Raw genomic sequence first — 18,690 nt, forward strand, 5'->3', positions numbered from 1 at the left:
ATTGTCTGATGTCTTGTCCTAGTTATCTTTTTATGTGGGTGAGACTTTATTCCTGGATGATGTGAAAACCTTCCAGCCAACAACTGAGAGCCCACTATAGAGCCCACTGCTCATTGTCCTTGTAGGCCAAACTTTTTCAGTGATCAGCTAGATCTTGAGATTAAAATGACCTTAATACCATTGTATGCTGGGCAGTGAAGTTGGTGCAAATCAAAATGGAGTTGGTAGAAGGAAAGGGGTAATGATAAGGAAGCAGTTCCCCTCTGCCTGGAAAGTATCAGGAGGGAGTAGTTCGCTTCCCTTTGTGTTCAAGGCCTGGCTTCTGGGAGGTGGGGCACATATTTTGGATAGGTGGAGAAAATTCTCTTGTTTGTCCTTCCCCCCCAACTTTCTGTTTTAAATCTTAAGGTATCAAATGAACTTCTGTTAGCAGCTGTTTCTTCAGTTTCTTAAGAGGTCATTGAGCCCTTTTTTAAATCTCCAGGACTCTGAAAACATCAATGAGACAATGATGAGCCAGTAAGTGTTGCCTTCTTTTGGCCATTGTTATTCAGAAATCCTTTTTAAAAAAAATCCCTCTACTCCTATCTCAGATGTCTGAGAGACATTCACCCTTGGCAAGAATGTCTTGGCTTCTGTACAGCTTGGGGCTGGATCATTTTGTTGGAGTGAGATACAAGTTTACTTACTGATCAGTTTTATTATTATTGGCCTTATGGAAATGACAATATTATATATCTTGAAGCTTGTTTGAACTGGGTATTATTGATGACTCCAGTCCATGATCTTTTAGGTTAAAAACTTATGTATATGTAGGACATCAATTTGATTGAATATACAATTCTTTAAGAAGGCCCATTGGTCTAGTGAGCCATCAGCCTGAAGACTTCTATAAGCAGTTGTTTTGCAAATCAGAGTCTAAGTGCAGATGTCTTGTAGACCAACAATTTTCTGTAATTTTCTACTATGTACTCTTGGTTACTCTTTCATCCTGCTAAGGCATCTGATCATAGTCTGGTAGTGCCTGGAAGTATAATTTTGTTGAAGGGTATAATGCAAACACCTATTACCATTTGTAATGCTCTGTTTACTTACTAACTTGTTTACTATCTGTCCTCCCAATAGTCTTGAAGCACTGGCATATCTGTTTAATTGTCTGCTGTGAACCCACTGCTTAGAGCATTATCTGGTGCTTCATGGAGATTTTTTTGAATGAATGAATGAACTTGAAAGAGTTCCAGTACCTACAGGTTATAGGAAATTTTTAGATTTAAATTTTTGACTTTTGTAGGTTAACCTGTGACTTACATTAACTGGGTTCCAAAACCCTTGCGAGGGCTTGGACAAATGGTTTTTCTAGAGAAAAACAATCAGATGTGAAATGTGACTGGCTTGTGACTAATCTTAAAATTAATTAGATTATCTTCTAGCTTATCTAAATTTGATTTCTAGGGAAAAATTATAGTGAAATGTGGAGGCCCACGAGAAAGGATGGGATTCTCTTCCCTTTGGTTCTCCTCTTCCTGGGGCCTGGGATGTAATCATCTCCCTTCCAGGGACTTAACCAAGCTAGGCAATAGAAAGAGTCTGGATAAGGTGACATGGAAACTTGGACACATCTTGGCCTCTAGGATTATGCTAAGAGGCTCGTCAAGAGGATGCCTCTGAGAATGCACCTGCAGTTTTTTTTCCTCTTCATTTTGTCAAGAGGAAGGATCAGGTCCTCACTGCCATTCTGGTCTCTAATCTTTCCATACAAGGATATTCTAATGGAGTCAATTGGTAGGGACTCTTGGCCAGCTGCAGAAGATGACAGGGAGCCTGGGTCATAGTGAGGGAGGGGCACCCTTTCTCCTTTCAAAGTGAATATGCTAGGAATTGAACTTGTGACTTAGGGAACAAAGAACTATTTTGTACATCCTCCTTACTCTATGCTTTAAGTCTTTCTTGCTAATGGATTGGATCTCTGTTTTCTCTGAAGTTGGAGGTTAGTCATTTTCCATGAGTGAGACAGATAGAGGTTGTCTGGAAGTTTGGAGAATGGAGATAGTAAAAAAAAAATTGCCATGAAAGTGCAAAGCTATAGAGAGAAAATCTAGAACAATTTCCATGCAGTCAAAGGCCCGAGGATAACTTTGGAGAATATAAATATGTTTTGACACAATCCTAATTGGTCAACCATCAACATCCTCCAAGAAGCCTTCTTTGACCATAAACCCTCATGTTTGATTTGTGACTTAATTTTGCCTAGTACTCTCATATCAACTTGGCCATACCTTTTAATTCTTACCATTTTGGGATGAAATATTAGTTTCCTACAGCTACCTACTCAAGGTAGCATTGCATATTTCCACTTTATCTGTAGGATCCAGGTTGTTCCCATCTTACATTAGGCTCTGGGTAATGTTTGAATTAATTGAGATAGAAAAAAAAAGGGTGGGAAGTGATTCAGGATTGTGTGTTAGCATGAAAGCTGGGGCATAGAGAATGTTAAGAAAGAGTGGTAGTCAACAGTAAGAAATACTAGTAAAAGAAAATTAGGAATGAGAAGTAATATATATGGTATGAAGGAAGCCACTGATGACTTTAGAGAGGAGAGCTGTAGGCAGGATTTGGAACCTGAAGTTCTAATGCTAAGGCTTCTGAAAATAATTCATGGCTAAGTATTATTTTGTTTGAAGAAAATTTAGTGTACTTTTTAGCTAAGTTTAAAAGAAGTTGATAATAATGTTTACCATTTAGACACAATTATGAGATACTATATTTAGAAGGCTTGAGATATAGTACTGAAGAGATATAAGTCTTTATGTAGAATGTGTGGGGAAAGATTATACATTTATAAAGAAGCATATTAAATCCAGGCATTTGTGTATTTTGAATTATTGGGAATAGAGTTTTTAGCTGTAAACAGAAGGCAACTTCTGCTGGACTGTGTCTACACAAATTAGTCTTTTTACTTCCTAGAGTGAAGTGATTCAAACTGCTGTTTTTTCTACAATGTGTCATTTTTTAAAAACTTTAAAGTGTTTGTTTGAAGTCTTATATAAATATTTGTGAAAAACAGTACCTAGTTCCATTTCTTTTCAATCAGTAGTCCTGTCCTTAGCGGTAAGCTTTATTGTGTTTCTTCCTAATAAAATGAAGGAGGTGTATCTCTTAGCTGTTTTCATTTTTTTTTTTGGTCCCTGAGGTATTGCATTTCTCTGGCTTCTTTTGAACTTGTTTAGCCTATAGAGATGTGACGGAGATGAGAGGAACCTTTGGATTTCATTTAACTTTATAGTTGTGGAGACAAATGAATTTTTATTGGGCAAAAAGACAAATGTCTAATTTCATCCTAAATGGAAGTTTGATTGTTAGGATTATCTTGGATACATTTCAGCAATAAGGCATGAAAGATTTAAAATCTTTGTTTATTCTTACTGGAAATTCTTTTTAGATATTAATCTTCCTGGTTGTAACTAAAGTTCTTTCACCATCTGTTTTAGTTAACCGTATTTGGTCTTAAGCTGTAGCAACTTTGCAGGGCAGAAGATAAGAGTTCTATATTCTCATTGATTACATACACCTTAAGTAGATGTATGTCTAATATATTGTAGTTCATTCTTAAAATGGAATTCTACTTTGCCATTAAAATGATGCTGTCAAGAAAAAAAATTATTACCATAAAATGATATCTTATATGTGTGTGTGTGTGTGTGTGATTTATTTATTTATATGAAAGTCAGAGTTAGAGAGAGGAGACAGATCTTCCATCTCCTGGTTCACTTCCTCAGTGGTTACAAAGGCCAGCACTGGGATCAGGTCAAAGCCAGGAGCCAAACGTTTAATCCGGGTCTTCCATGTGTGTGGCAGAGCCTCCAGCACTTGGGCCATCTTCCACTTCTTTTCCCAGGCCATTAGCAGGGAGTTGGATTGGAAGTTGAATAGCAGGAACATGAACTGGCTTCCATATGGGATGCTGGTGTTACAGGCGACAGCATTACCTGTTAGACCACAATGCCAGCCCCTTTGCAATATATTTTTAAGGCAATAAAGGTAGTTATAAAGTAGTATTTATATCTTGATCTTATTTTCCTTCCTATTTACCTTTTTATGAATAAGAAAGGAAGTTTGTATGGGTATATGCCAAAACATTAACAGTGGTCACCTCAGAGTGTTAGAGATGAGGATCACCTTCTCTTCATTCCTAATAACATTTATAGAGAATAAAAACTGTAGTGATGTTCTCTTCCTTAATTTTTTATTTCTTTTTTTACTTATTTTTACTTTACAAAAGTATGAATACTTAAAAATTTTCATAGAAAAATGGAATTAAAAGGTAAGTGCTTTTTTTGCAAAAAATTTAAAGTTCATGCATTATTTTTTCATAGTACTCATTTCCATGAATATTTTTAAGCCCCCTTGAAGCATTTGAAATGACAGAGAAAATAACTTGCAATTGTGATTCATTTCTGGGGGGAGTAAAATCGCTGTTAGAAATTGTATTTCAGTTGGGATCAGAAAACAAAACTGATTATCCCATGAAGTCCAGATGAAGCCTGAAGTAGGAATTCAGATCTAGCTTAGACTATAGAGCAAAAGGTAGACGTTCTATTGGGGATACCTCCATGTGGCCAGGGCACTAACAGTAGGTGAGTTAACAAATTGGTGTCAGATTCCCATCAGAACTGCAGACTGAGATACAGTCTGGTTTTAAAAATCAGCAAGTAGGCAAGTGTAGACTATTGAGCAAATCTCACATTATGTCAACAGAAGAGCAAATCTTCTTTCATCTTTGAAAACCCACCAAGAATTGTGCAAACCTCCCAGGCCAGGATAGCCCAGCAGGCTACATTGCTTCTTCGAGGACCTTTGTTCATCAGGGAAGCCTGTTAACCAGAGCCTGACAAATGCCTGTCCCTTCAAGTGGTGGAATCATGCCCTTTTTCCCCTTCACCTGGCAGTTCACACACCCAAGGAGAAAGGGTCCATGGCCGGGCCAGCGCTGGATACTACAGCATTGTCTGGAACATATCAGGCTGGTTGGTAAATATTTTGCTGTGAGTATCAGTTCTTTTTCAGTGTTTCTGAGAAACAGTCTGTGGAGACAGTGTTGAGGAAAATTGCTTGTATTATGATCCACTTCCTGAGAACCTTTAAACAAAAAATGCTTTTCGTATGATAAAAACTGAAAGGCTTAGAGTCCATATGTGTAGATATAACTTTGATGTAGACATTGGAGGATGTAGGGTTGTTAAAAAGTGAGACTGGTAAATATCAAGAAGATGTGGTTTTTGACTAGTTCAGTGGGATGTAGATTAATGAAGAATTCTTTAAACATTTATTTTATTAATTTGAAAGACAGAGTGACAGAGAGAAAGTGAGAGACAGAAAAAGTGCTTCCTTTTGCTGGTTCACTCCTCAAATAGCTGCAAAGACCGAGGCTGGGCCAGGCCAGGTCTCCATGTGAGTGGCAGGGGTCCAAGTACTTAGGCCACCTTCTGCAGCTTTCCCAGGTGTGTTGGAAGGGAGGCCAATTAGAAGTGAGTAGCTGGGACTCAAACTTGTGCTTATATGGGATGCCAGTGTCACATGTGGCAGCTTAACACACTACAACACTGGCCTTTGGACTGTTCTTTGAAACTATTTAGAAATGTAAATATGGGGCCTTTGCTGTGATGATGCGGGTTAAGCCTCATCTACATTTCATATGGGAGCCCGTTCCAGTCCAAGCTGCTCAACTAATGATCCATCTCCCTGCTGATGTGCTTGGGAAAGCAGTGGAAGGCGGTTCAAGAACTTGGGCCCCTACACCACGTGGGAGACCCAGATGAAGCTCCTGGTTTCTGGCTTCAGCCTGCCTGGCCCAGCCCTGGCTGTTGTGACCATCTGGGAGTGAACCAGCAAGATGCAAAACTTCTGTCTCTGTCTCTGCCTCTCCCTCTCTGTAACTCTTTCAAGTAAATAAATAAATAAAAATAAAGGTAAATACATAGATGAGTCTTGAAAAAAACCCTGAGTGAAAGAAGATCCTAATAATATATTACAGTGGAATTCCACACACTGCGTTCAGTAAAAGGCAAAGCCAAACTTTGTTAGTTAGGATGTGTTTAAAAGTAGTTAAAACTAGCAGGCACCACGGCTCAATAGGCTAATCCTCTGCCTGAGGCGCCGGCATACCATGTTCTAGTCCCGGTCGGGGCGCCGGATTCTGTCCCGGTTGCCCCTCTTCCAGGCCAGCTCTCTGCTGTGGCCCGGGAGTGCAGTGGAGGATAGCCCAAGTGCTTGGGCCCTGCACCCGCATGGGAGACCAGGAAAAGCACCTGGCTCCTGGCTTCGGATCAGCGCGATACGCCGGCCATGGCAGCCACTGGAGGGTGAACCAACGGCAAAGGAAGACCTTTGTCTCTGTTACTATCCACTCTGCCTGTCAAAAAAAAAAAAAAGTAGTTAAAACTGTGACCGTGACCTAAAGGAAGGAAGTTGTTTTCCTGAAAGGAACAGGGATACCTCCTGGTGGAAGGAGGGATATTTGATCAGGAAGGTGCAAGCAGAGGCTCCAGGCTGCTGACAAGGCACTGCTTCTTGACCTGAATGGCTGTTAGACTTGTCGTCATGTTATGGAGACTTATGTCATAAGCATTTTTAGGTATCTGTTATATTGTACAGTAAAAAGACTTAAAAAAGGAAGTAAAAAAAAAAAAAACTATAGTCGGTGCCCGGCACCGTGACTCACTTGGTTAATCTTCCACCTGTGGTGCCAGCATCCCATATGGGTGCCGGGTTCTAGTCCTGGTTGCTCCTCTTCCAGTCCAGCTCTCTGCTGTGGCCCGGGAGGACAGTGGAGGATGGCCCAAGTGCTTGGGACCCCGCACCCGCATGGGAGACCAGGAAGAAGCACCTGGCTCCTGGCTTCGTATCAGCGCAGCGCCAGCCGTGGCGACCATTTGGGGAGTGAACCAATGGAAGGAAGACTTTTCTCTGTCTCTCTCTCACACTGTTGACCTCTATCTGTCATAAAAAAAAAAAAAAACCCGAAAAACAAAAATCAAAACAAAAACAACCTGTAGTGAAGGTATAGTCTTTGGTCCTCAAAGGGCTTCTAAGTTTCTCTTAAATTGTTTGCCCTCAATAAATTCATATGTATCCCCTGTACCTCAGCATGAGATCTTATTTGGAGAAAAGGTTTTTATAGAGTAATCAAGTTACAATGACACTAAGGGCAGGCAGTAATGAAGTATAATTGGTATCCTTATAAAAATGGAAAATTTGGACAGACACAGAGGACCATGTGAGATATAGGATGGAGGCAGCCATGGATGAGCCAAGGTGGAGGCCTGGAACAGATCCTTCCTTCACACTCATCAGAAGGAACCAAACCCTGTTGATATCTGAATGTGTTTGAGAGACAGTGGAGTGTGGAAAGGGATAGAGAGAAAAAGAGTGAGTGCGCTTCTATCTGCTGGCGCACTTCCCATGTGTTCACAATGGTTGGGACTGAAGTCAAGATCTAGTATCCAGGAATTCAATCCATGCTCCCACATGGGTAAAAGGCGCCCGATTTCTTGAGCCATTATTGCTGCCTCTCAGGGTCTGTGTTGGCAGGCAGCTGGAGTCAGGAGCTGGGAATTGAACCCAGGTACTCTGATGTGGAGTGCAAGCCTCTTAGGCAGTAGGATAAATGTGTGCTTCCATGTGCTGCTGATATCTTGATTGTGGACTTTTAACCTCCAGAACTGAAGGGATAACAGCTTTTGTGGTTTAATTCAGACAGTCTATGTTATTTTTTATGGTGACCCTAAAAAAATTAGGCAGTTCAAAAGACTAATAAAGATTTTATTTTATATTTTAATCAGTGGCTTTACTGATTAAAATGGCCTGTTTGGGGTTTTTTAAAGTAGAGCAGGGACAGCTGCTGTTCCCAGGTAATTGAGAAAGTCTAGGCATAAGGATGTGATTTATTTATAGATCATCCAGCTTTTGTGTAATATAATAGTTGCCTATCTTTCAGATTCAGAGACTTGATTTTTTTTGGCCATTTCTGTTTTTGTAAACATGTATTTTATATCAAAGTTTGTGATGGATGTCTTACTGGTATTATTTAAGCAATGGGTTGCAATTCTATATTAAAATCACCCATCCATGATGGGTGCTCATCATGGCAGCTAAGAAATTGCTTGGGACAGCCACATCCCATCCAGGAGTGCCTGGATTTGAGTCCTGTCTTGGCTTTTAATTCCAACTACCACTAATGTGAACTTTGGGAGGCAGCATGTGGTGGCTCAAGTACTTGGGTTGCTGTCAACCACATGGGAGACTTGAGTTATGTTTCAGCCTCCTGGCTTCAGCCTAGTGCATCCTTGTGTCTCTGTTTCTCTTGGTCTGCATCTTTGTCTCTTTCTTTCAAATAAATGCAAATAATTAATATAAAAAACTCCCATGTAGTGAGGGACAGACTTCACTCAGGTTCCCTCAGGTGATGAGAATGACACAGAGAAGAATATCTGCACATAATGGATTATAGTTTAGTTCCATTTAGACTGCTTAGTTGCTGCTATTGTACATTAGTCTCCTTGCTGCCTTGAATCTGGGCATGATTGTGTCATAAAGTCTAACTAGTGGGTAAAGAGTATGTCCCCCATTTTTCTTTCCTTATTTTTTTCAAGATTTTTTTTTTATTTATTTGAAAGCAGAATTACAGAAAGGCAGAGGCCCAAATGGCTGCAATGGCCAGAGCTGAGCCAATCTGAAGCCAGGAGCCAGGAGCTTCTTCCTTGTCTCCCATGTGGGTGCAGGGGTGCAAGGACTTGGGCCATCTTCTGTTTTCCTAGACCGTAGAAGAGAGATGGGTTGGAAGTGGAGCAGCCAGGATTTGTACTGGCACTCATATAGGATGCTGGCACTATAGGCGGTGGCTTTACCCAGTGCTCCACAACACTGGCCCCATTTCTCTTACTTTCTAATGCAGTGGATAGATTTGAAATAGCTGTATGGAGCTGTAGGTGGAAGCCTTTTCTACCTGGATTACATTCCTCAGGACTATTAAATGTAAAACATAAATGCTGCCCTTGTTCAAGCTACTTCACCTTTTGGTTTCTTTGAGACTATCCCCCCAGTAAATGTACCCTGATACATAGAGGTAGGAGAGTTCTAAGGCTTCTCACTAGCACCGCCACCTCTAGACATGAAAGCAAAGGTTTATTGTAAGAGGGCACAAAATATAAAGTTTGGTAAGTTTAATAGTCTATATCTCTGTCCTTTTAGGTGCTTCTTGTTTGCAGAAGAGATTCATTTGAGGCAAATATGATAATATTGTAGAGACAGGATTCAGACTTAGAGTTGGCACTGGACAACTGGAATCTCTCAAATAAATACTACCTGAGTGCAGTATCTGGCCTGGGGCCCTATTCCTGAGTCTGTCCTTTTGAACTTGTTAATACCTTCATGGAATATTTGGGTGCCCTGGAAATATTTCTAGCCAATTGATGTCTTGATCATATAAAATTTCAACAATAAAAATCTTATTTAAATATTCATTTTGATAATTGACAGCCTCAGCCCTTTATTAGACAAAAAGATAGCTGAAGACATGTGTTAATGTTTAGAATAGTGGTTGAGATGCCAACATCCCATTTTGGAGCACCTTGAGCTTATTCCAGACTTGCCGGTGCCGTGGCTCACTAGGCTAATCCTCCCCCTTGCGGCACCAGCACACCAGGTTCTAGTCCTGGTCGGGGCGCCGGATTCTGTCTGGGTTGCCCCTCTTCCAGGCCAGCTCTCTGCTGTGGCCAGGGAGTGCAGTGGAGAATGGCCCAAGTCCTTGGGCCCTGCACCCCATGGGAGACCAGGAGAAGCACCTGGCTCCTGCCATCGGATCAGCGCAGCGCTGGCCGTGGCGGCCATTGGAGGGTGAACCAACAGCAAAGGAAGACCTTTCTCTCTGTCTCTCTCTCTTACTGTCCACTCTGCCTGTCAAAAAAACAAAAAAACAAAAAAACAAAACAAAACAAAACCAAAAAAAAACACAAAACAAGCAAACAAACAAACAAACAGACTCAAGCTTCCTGTTAATGCAGAACCTGGGAGGCAGCAGTGATGCTGAAGCAGCTGGGTTCCTGCAACCCACATGGGAAACCCAGATCAGACTCCTGGTTCTTGACTTTGGCCTGGCCCAGCCCTGGTCATTGCAGACCTTTGGGGATTGAACCAGAGAATGGAAGCTCTCTCTTGCTCCCTCCCTTGCTCGTTCTCTCTGTGCCTGTCTGTCTCTTTCTTTGTCATTCTAATAAATGCATGAATAAATAAATAAAAGATTGCTGGAAACTTGTAGGAGCTGTTCTTAATGTGGCCTTTTGATTCATTGACTCTTCATGCTGTATTGTCAAGGAAATTTCAGACCACATCACAGTAGTTGTAGCACTTTCCTGATATTTGTCTCAGCTTATTTCTATGTCTTTTCCTTAACCTCCCTTTCTCTGCAGTCTTACCAACTCCTTCTTCCTGTGGTCGTCATAGTTTGTGCTTTGTGCTTGTTCTTGGCTTCTGCTGCTTTAGGTTTAGTTCCTTTATTTCTATTCTTCTGATAGTTCTCTCTGTAGGAGTCACATTCAAATGAGAATTGTTGAGCTGCCTAATCACTGTTCATACTACTTTATCCTTCCTGGGGTGGAGCTCTCATGCTTGCCCACATTGAACGCCAGAGATCTTTGTCATGTCCAGTCTAGTGCTGACACCTTTAAGTCAGGCAGGAGCCCGATACACATCGTTGCAGTTAGGGTTACAAGGTATACTTCACACAGGTTGAAAACTTGTGCACAAGAATCTGTTTACATACCCCTTCTTCTTGAAAGGAAAACAAATTTCTAAGACTTCTCTGCAGTGGTTTCCTTGATGTTTGACGCTGAATGTTGATATATAGGCCACAAACCTGATATTCTGGTAAAATTCTGACAGATGTAGTTAATTAAATCCACTCAACTAATGTTTATAGAGTGGCTGCCAGACACTGTGCTAGACTAGTCATCATGTCTTCCAAAGAGCTAAGTCTAGTGTGGGAGACTTGCAAACAAGTGATGGCAGTTGTTTGAGGGAAAAGCAACCCTGTGCTTGTCTCTGTGGCATAGGTTAATTAGGACAGGGGATGGGGGAAACAATGTTATCGGGAGGTCCTTGAGATTTTAACCACAGATAAGATTTGTGCCTAAAAGGAAGAGGAAAAGTAATATACTGCAGCATTTATTTGCATAAAGTCAGCTAGAATGGGAGCTAAACTTAGAAAGGTGCATATACTATCATCTCAAAAATTTTTAGTAATATAAAGAGAACAAATTTTATGTATTTCATAGGTATAGTTCCCAGAAGACACCCAAACTTCCACTCACTTCCCTGACCCACCACAAATCCCCTTCTCTGCTACCCTTTCTTCATCAGTTTTGCAAAAACACAATTTAATCTACTCTATATTCACAGGCTTAATAGACCATTAATCATAATATCCAACAAGTAAAAAATAGGAAGACCACAATTCCATAGGAGTATAAATAAGGGCTAAAAATGACAATCATATCCCAAATAAACCATTTCATTTCTATACACTTTTTGATATTCTATATTAATTGACACATAACAGAGAAAAACATGATATTTGTGTTTTTGAGACTGATTTATTTTACCAAGCATAATAGTTTCCAGTTGTATCCATTTTGTTACAAGACAGGACTTCATTCTTTTTTATGGCTGAGTACTATTCTGTAATGTATTTTCTTTATCCAGTCATCAGATGATAGACATCTGGGTTGATTCTGTATCTTAGTTATTGTGAATTGAGCTGCAATAAACATAGAAGGAACAAATAACTCTTTCATCTGCTGATTTCATTTTGTTTGGTTAAATTCTCAGCAGTAGGATGGCTGGGTCATATGGTAGATCTATTTTCAGAACTCTGAGGAAGCTCCATACTGTCTTCCATAATGATGGTACTAGTTTACGTTCTCACCAACAATGGATTAAGATATCTTTTTCCACACATCATTGCCAGCATTTATTTTTGATTTTCATAACTAGGGTGAGGTGATGTCTCATTGTGGTTTTGATTTGCATGTCCATGATGCCTAGAAATCTTGAGCCTTTCTCCATGTGTATATTCGCCATTTGTGTTCCAACCTTTAAGAAATGCTTGTTCATGTGTTTTGCCCATTTCTTAACTGGATTGTTTATTTTGCTGTTGTTGAGTTTCTTGAGATTTTATTCTGGATATTATCTTTGCATAGTTTGCAAATGTTTTTTCCTGTTCTGTTGGTTGCCTCTTTACTTCGTTGAGTGTTATCTTTGCAGAGCAGAAGCTCCTTCGTTTGATGTAATGCCATTTATCTATTTTTGCTTTTGTTGTTTGTGCTTCTGGGGTCTTTTCCAGGAAGTCTTTGCCTATGCCAATGTCATGCAGGGTTTCCTCTATATTTTTCTCTAGTAATTTGATGGTGTCGGGTCATAGATTTAGAGCCTTGATCCATTTCAAGTTGATTTTTGTACAATGTATAAGGTAGGGATTTTGCTTCATACTTCTGAATGCAGAGATCCAATTTTTCCAGCACTGACCATTGAAGAGACTTTCTCCAGGGATTGATATTAGCTCCTTTGTCAAAGATTAGTTGGTTATAGAAGCCTCTGGGGTTTTTATTCTGTTCCATTAGTTCACATGTCTACCTTTGTGCCAACTCCAGGCTGTTTTGATCACAGCTTCCCTGTACTGTGTCTTTAAGTCTGGTATTGTGATACCTCTTGCTTTGTTTTTGTTGTTTAATATTGCTTTAGCTAATTGGAATATCCTGTGTTTCCACACAAATTCTAACAAAGTTTTTTCCATATTTGAGAAGAACGTCATTGATCGCAGTGAATCTGTAAATTGCCTTGGCAGGATGGACGCTCTGATGGTATTAATTCTTCCAATCTATGAACATAGAACATTTTTCATTTTTTGGTGTCATCTTTATCTTTTTTAATGTTTTATAATTTTCATTGTAGAGATCTTTCACCTCCTTGGTTAAATTTATTCCAATTTATTTTTGTGCTATTGTGAATGGTACTGATCTTACAAGTTATTTCTCAGCCCTGGCATTTTCTGTGTATACAAAGGTATTGATTTTTTTTTGACAGGCAGAGTTAGACAGTGAGAGAGAGACAGAGAAAGGTCTTCCTTTTCTGTTGGTTCACCCCACAAGTGGCTGCTACGGCTGGTGCATTGTGGCCGGCATGCTGCGCCGATCCAAAGCCAGGTGCTTCCTCCTGGTCTCCCATGCATATGCAGGGCCCAAGGACCTGGGCCATCCTCCACTCCCTTCCCGGGGCCACAGCAGAGAGCAGGACTGGAAGAGGAGCAACCGGGGCAGAATTTGGTGCCCCAACCGGGACTAGAACCTGGGGTGCCGGTGCCACAGGTGGAGGATTAGCCTAGTGAGCCGTGGTGCCGTCCCAAAGGTATTGATTTTATATCCTGTAACTTTACAAACTTTCTTACAAGTTACAATAGTCTCCTACTGGAGTCTTGATTCCCCTATATATAAAATCATGTCATCTTAAAATAAGGATAATCCTTCCAATTTGATCCCTTTGGTTTCTTTTTCTTGCCGAATGGCTCTGACTAAAACTTTCAGGATTCTATTGAATAGTAATGGTGAAAGTGGGCATCATTGTCTGGTTCCAGATCTTAGTGGAAATGCTTCCAGCTTTTCCCCATTTAGTGAGAAATTGGCTGTGGGTTTGTCATGAATTGCTTTGATTGTGTTGAGGAATGTTCCTTCTATGTCCAATCTGCTTAAGGTTTTTATCATGAAAGGATGTTGTATTTTATCAAATGCTTTCTCTGCACCTATTTAGATAATAATATGGTTTTGATTCTTCAATTTATTAATGTGATGTATCACATTTGTTGATTTGCATATGTTGAACTATCCCTGCATACTAGGGATAAATCTCATTTGATCCAGATGAATGATTTTTCTGTTGTGTTGCTGGATTCAATTAGCTAGTATTTTGTCAAGGATTTTTGCATTTGTGTTCATCAAGGATCTTGGTTTATAGTTCTCTTTGTTTGCTGTATCTGTCTCTAGTTTTGGAATTAAGGTGATGCTGGCTTCACAGAAGGTATTTGGGAGGATTCCATCCCTTTTAATTGTTTTGAATAGTTTGAGATGAGTTGGAATTAGTTCTTTTTTAAAAAATCTGGTAGAATTCAGCAGTGAAGCTATCTGGTCCTGGTTTTTTCTTTTTTGGGAGCGTCTTTATTACTGATACAATCTATGTCTTGGTTATTGCTATATTTAGATTTTCTTTGTCTTCATTACTCAATTTTGATAGGTTGTTCATGTCAAAGAATCTATCCATTTCTTCTAGATTTTCCAATTTGTTAGCATGTAGCTGTTTATAGTATTTCCTGATGTTTCTTTTTATTCCTGTGGTATCCATTGCTACATCTCCTTTTTCATCTGATTTTATTGTTTGGAGCCTTCTCCATCTTTTTTTTTTTGTTTGTTTGTTTCTTTTGCCGTTATTGTTTTTTTTTTTTTAGTTGGGCCAAAGTGTTATCAGTTTTGTTTTTTCAAAAAATCAGCTCTTCATTTCACTGATCTTTGGTCTCTTTTATTTCAATTTTGTTTATTCTCTAATTTTAATTATTTCTCTCCTCTTATTAATTTTGGTTGTGTTTTTTTTCTTATGTTTTTAGGAACTTGAGATGCATTCATAGATCGTTTATTTGATGCCTGTCCAATTTCCTAATGTAGGCATTGATTTATATAATCTTCCCTCTTACTGCTTTTGCTGTGTCCCATAATTTTTGATATGTTGGGCTGTTATCTTCATTCATTTCCAGGCATTTTTTTGATTTCCCTTTTGATTTCTTCTATGACCTACTGTTCAATCAGGAGCATGCTGTTCAGTCAATATCTGATTGCATGTTTTCTAGAGTTTTTTAATTCATTAGTTTCTAGCTTCATTCCATTGTGGTTGGCAAAGATACAAGATATGATTTCAATTTGTTTGAATTTACTGAGACTTAATTTATGGCGTAGCATATGGTCTGTTCTAGAGAAATTTCCATCACTGATGGAAAGAACGTGTATTCAACAGCTGTGGAATGAAAGGTTCTGTAGATATAAGTTAGGTCCATTTGGTCCAAAGTCCCCCATTATTAATGTATTACAGTCTATGTGTCCCTTTAGATCCATTAACATTTGTCTTAAATAGCCAGGTGCCCTGGGATTGGGTGCACATATACATACTATAGTCACATCCTCCTTTTGAATTGATCCCTTAATCATTACATAATGCCCCTCTTTGTCTATTTCAACAGTTTTTTTAAACTGTTTTCACTAGCATTTGTCTCTTCTTTTTAAGGATTTATTTATTTATTTGAAAGGCAGAGTTACAGAGAGGCAGAGGCAGAGAGGGAGAGAGGAAGAGAGGGAGAGAGGGGGAGAAAGAGAGGGAGAGAGAATCTTCCATCTGCTGGTTCACACTCCAAATGGTTGCATTTATTTATAAATGAGAGTTTTGCTGAGTATGGTACTCTAGGTTGACATTTTCCTTCTTTGAAGACTTGGACCATATCTCTCCATTCTCTCCCAGCCTGTACAGTTTCCAGTGACAAGTCAGCAATTAGTCCTTTTGGGGATCCACAGCAGGTAATCTGGTGTCTCTCTTGTGTACAATCTAGAATCTATTCTTTATGTTTTACTGTTGAAATTTTGACTATAATATGTCATGGTGAAGGTCTTTTCTGACCATATCCATTAGGAGTTCTATGTGCTTCCTGTACTTGGATGTCCTTTATTCCTCCAAATTAGGGAAATTTCTGCTACCATTTCACTGAATAGACCTTCTAATCCATTGTCTCTTTCCAGGGCTTCAAGAACTCCCAAGACACATATGTTTGTTTGACAGTATACCATAAATCTCAAATTTTCAATTTTTCTGTCCTTTTTTTTGTGTCTAAGATATTTATAAGGATTTGTCTTCTAGCTTGGACATTCTGTCCTCTGCCTCACCAAGTCTGTTGAAGTTTTCCACTGTATTTTCTATTTGACATATTGAAGTCCTCATTTTTTTAAAAAAATTTATTTGATAGAGTTACAGAGAAGGAGAGGCAGAGGCAGAGAGAGAGAGAGAGAGAGAGAGAGAGAGAGAGAATCTTCCCATCCTCTGGTTCACTCCCCAAATGGCTGCAATGACTAGGGCTGGGCCAGTTTGAAGCCAGGAGCTACATCTGGATCTTCCATGTGAGTGCAGAGGCCCAAGGACTTGGACTATCTTCTGCTGCTTTCCCAGGCATATCAGCAGGGAGCTGGATCAGAAGAGGAGTAGCTGGGACTTGAACCAGCATCTATATGGAATGCCAGTACTATTACCTACTGAGCTACAGCACTGGCCCTGAATTCTTTATTTCTAATATTTCAGTTTGATTTCTCTTCAATATCTCCATCTCTTGGCAAAATTTTTCATCTATATCATGTATGGAGTTCTTTATCCCATGAATTTATTTCTCTATGCTTCTGAGTAATTTTATTCTTTTGAATTAATTTTCAGGCATTTCATTATTGTCTTCATCTTCACATTCTAACGTTGAAGTATTGTGTTCTTGTGGAGTCATATTTCTTCCTTGTTCCTGCCTCTTGTATTTATGCAAATACTTATTTGTTTACTCCTCTGATGGTTTCCATCCTTGAACTATGCCTCTGAGGCTCTGTGGAGTGTCTGCTCCTTCAGGGGACATCCAGAGACATGTGCTGGGGCGGGGGGAGGGGGGCAGGGAGCTCTGTTCAGTGCCCAGGGGTAGGATGAGAGTTCAGGGTAACACCCAAGCCGGCGTGGTAGATCTCCTCTATTGTCAGCAGGAGGGAGTACCTGATCACATCTGCTGGTGCAATCGCAGCCTCACTTCCTCTCTTCCATGGTGGTCGATACCTGGAGTTAGCCCACAGTGGCTTTAACCCCACCCTTGCAGGTGCATGAACCTCACAGAGGATCTGTGGTCCTCAGTGTGAGATCAGAACCCTCCTCAGTGACCCACCCCAGGCAGTCAGGGAGCTCTGAACCTCTGAGGCCAGACACAGTGATTGCTCAGAGACCCAGCTATGTATTTCCTATTGTGCAGTCACAGAATTCCCACAGTTATAGCACTCAGTGCTCCCACAGTCACAGGGAGCTTTGGATTCACTCTCAGCCCTGCAAGCCTCCTCTGACAATGGAACCAGCTACCTGTTGATGTTCCTGCCTGGTAGTTTGAGTACAGGCACCAGTGATATAGAGGGTAGCAGAGCACCTCACAGGGTTAAGTGGGCACCCTGTCCCCTGCCATCCCTCTAGTCCAGACTCAAATTCAGGAGGGACCATGGATTTATCCCTCAGATAAAATCACCTAGTCACATGTGCGTGAGCCACGGCATCCTGTACTTGCCTTGTAAGATAGCACTTCTTCCCTACTATTTGCTTGGATCCCTTGTTGAGGGAGATGGGAAGCAGGTAATGTGCTCTTGCTTTACTGGTTTAGATGGGCGCCCTGTCCCCTACGAGTGCTCCAGGGAAGACTCAAACTCCATGAGGTCCAGAAGGTTCTCCTTCAAGCAGTATCACCAGTGGCATGGGCTGTTGCAGTCTGCTTTCATCTCGCTCTCAGAAGTGTCTCCTCCAGCCTCTGGCTGCAGAAGTTGCAGCTGGTATCCCTACTCACTGCTGCATGTTTTCCCTATTCAGCCATTTTGGAATCTCTGTACTATTATTGTCTTATCCTGTGAATTTGTTATATCAGTGAGTGTAAACATCCCTGTGTCTTTGAAATAATGAGTTTTTTTTTTAAATCACCTTAATCGAAGTGTGAGAGCTAGATCTTCTTAATTGAAAATACCCTAGATATATCCTGATACTTGGAAATATTGGTGTTGATCATTTTTTTTTTAAAGTAAATGATTTTTTGATGCTAGAATTCACTGGAAGGAATTCATTGCATTTAATTTTAAGGAGTTCTTTTGGGCAACATACAATTTAATAATCTACTAAGTGGTTTTTGATTACTCTCAGTACTTGGTATCTAGTGACGCATCCCCTTAAGAACTTGGGAACAATGGAAACCCAATTGCCTTCTGAATTTAAAGTTGCTGTGTAATGGAGCAGAGACAGAATGACCGAGGTCTGCCAGACTGATTTGGTATGTGAGTATGGCTTAAGAAAGAATGTGTCAGTAGCAAGTGGGATTGGATTGGTCAGCAGAGAAGAGTATCTAAGGATGCACCCTAGTAGAGATTTGGATGCATTCAGTTACTCCAAACTAATGCAGATCAAATGCTAAAAACTTAAACTCCCACTCTAGTATATTTTTCCTGTCAAAAAACTCTCATGTGTAAATCAGGACTTCTTTTTGTTTGCAGAAGATGAGCCCACCTCATATTGCCTTAAGCAAATGGAAGAATTCATTGCCTTTCATAAAGGTGAAGTTCAGAGGGTACCCTGGTTACAGGCATGGGTTGACTCCCATCTTAAACCTTATTATCATACAGCTACCTTCTGTCCTTTCACTCTGCCCACCTATTGGACTTTGTTTCCAGTCCATACTATCTCTCTGAGGTGGCCTCTGCAAGTAGCAGCTCATATCCTCACAGTTTGGCAATTTTATGAATCACTAGGGCAGTTTCAGCCCTGGGACAGGTCAGTCTGGGGACA

At 40.3% G+C, this 18,690-nt stretch overlaps 1 protein-coding gene across 6 annotated transcripts in view; it reads left to right on the forward strand.

The window, feature by feature from the left end:
• Positions 1 to 18,690, forward strand: part of HECW2 (HECT, C2 and WW domain containing E3 ubiquitin protein ligase 2) — a 445,235-nt gene that overhangs the window by 37,251 nt on the left and 389,294 nt on the right. The window lies entirely within an intron of this gene.

The sequence above is a fragment of the Oryctolagus cuniculus genome, chromosome 3, assembly GCF_964237555.1.
Source record: "Oryctolagus cuniculus chromosome 3, mOryCun1.1, whole genome shotgun sequence".
NCBI classification, from domain to species: Eukaryota; Metazoa; Chordata; class Mammalia; order Lagomorpha; family Leporidae; genus Oryctolagus; species Oryctolagus cuniculus.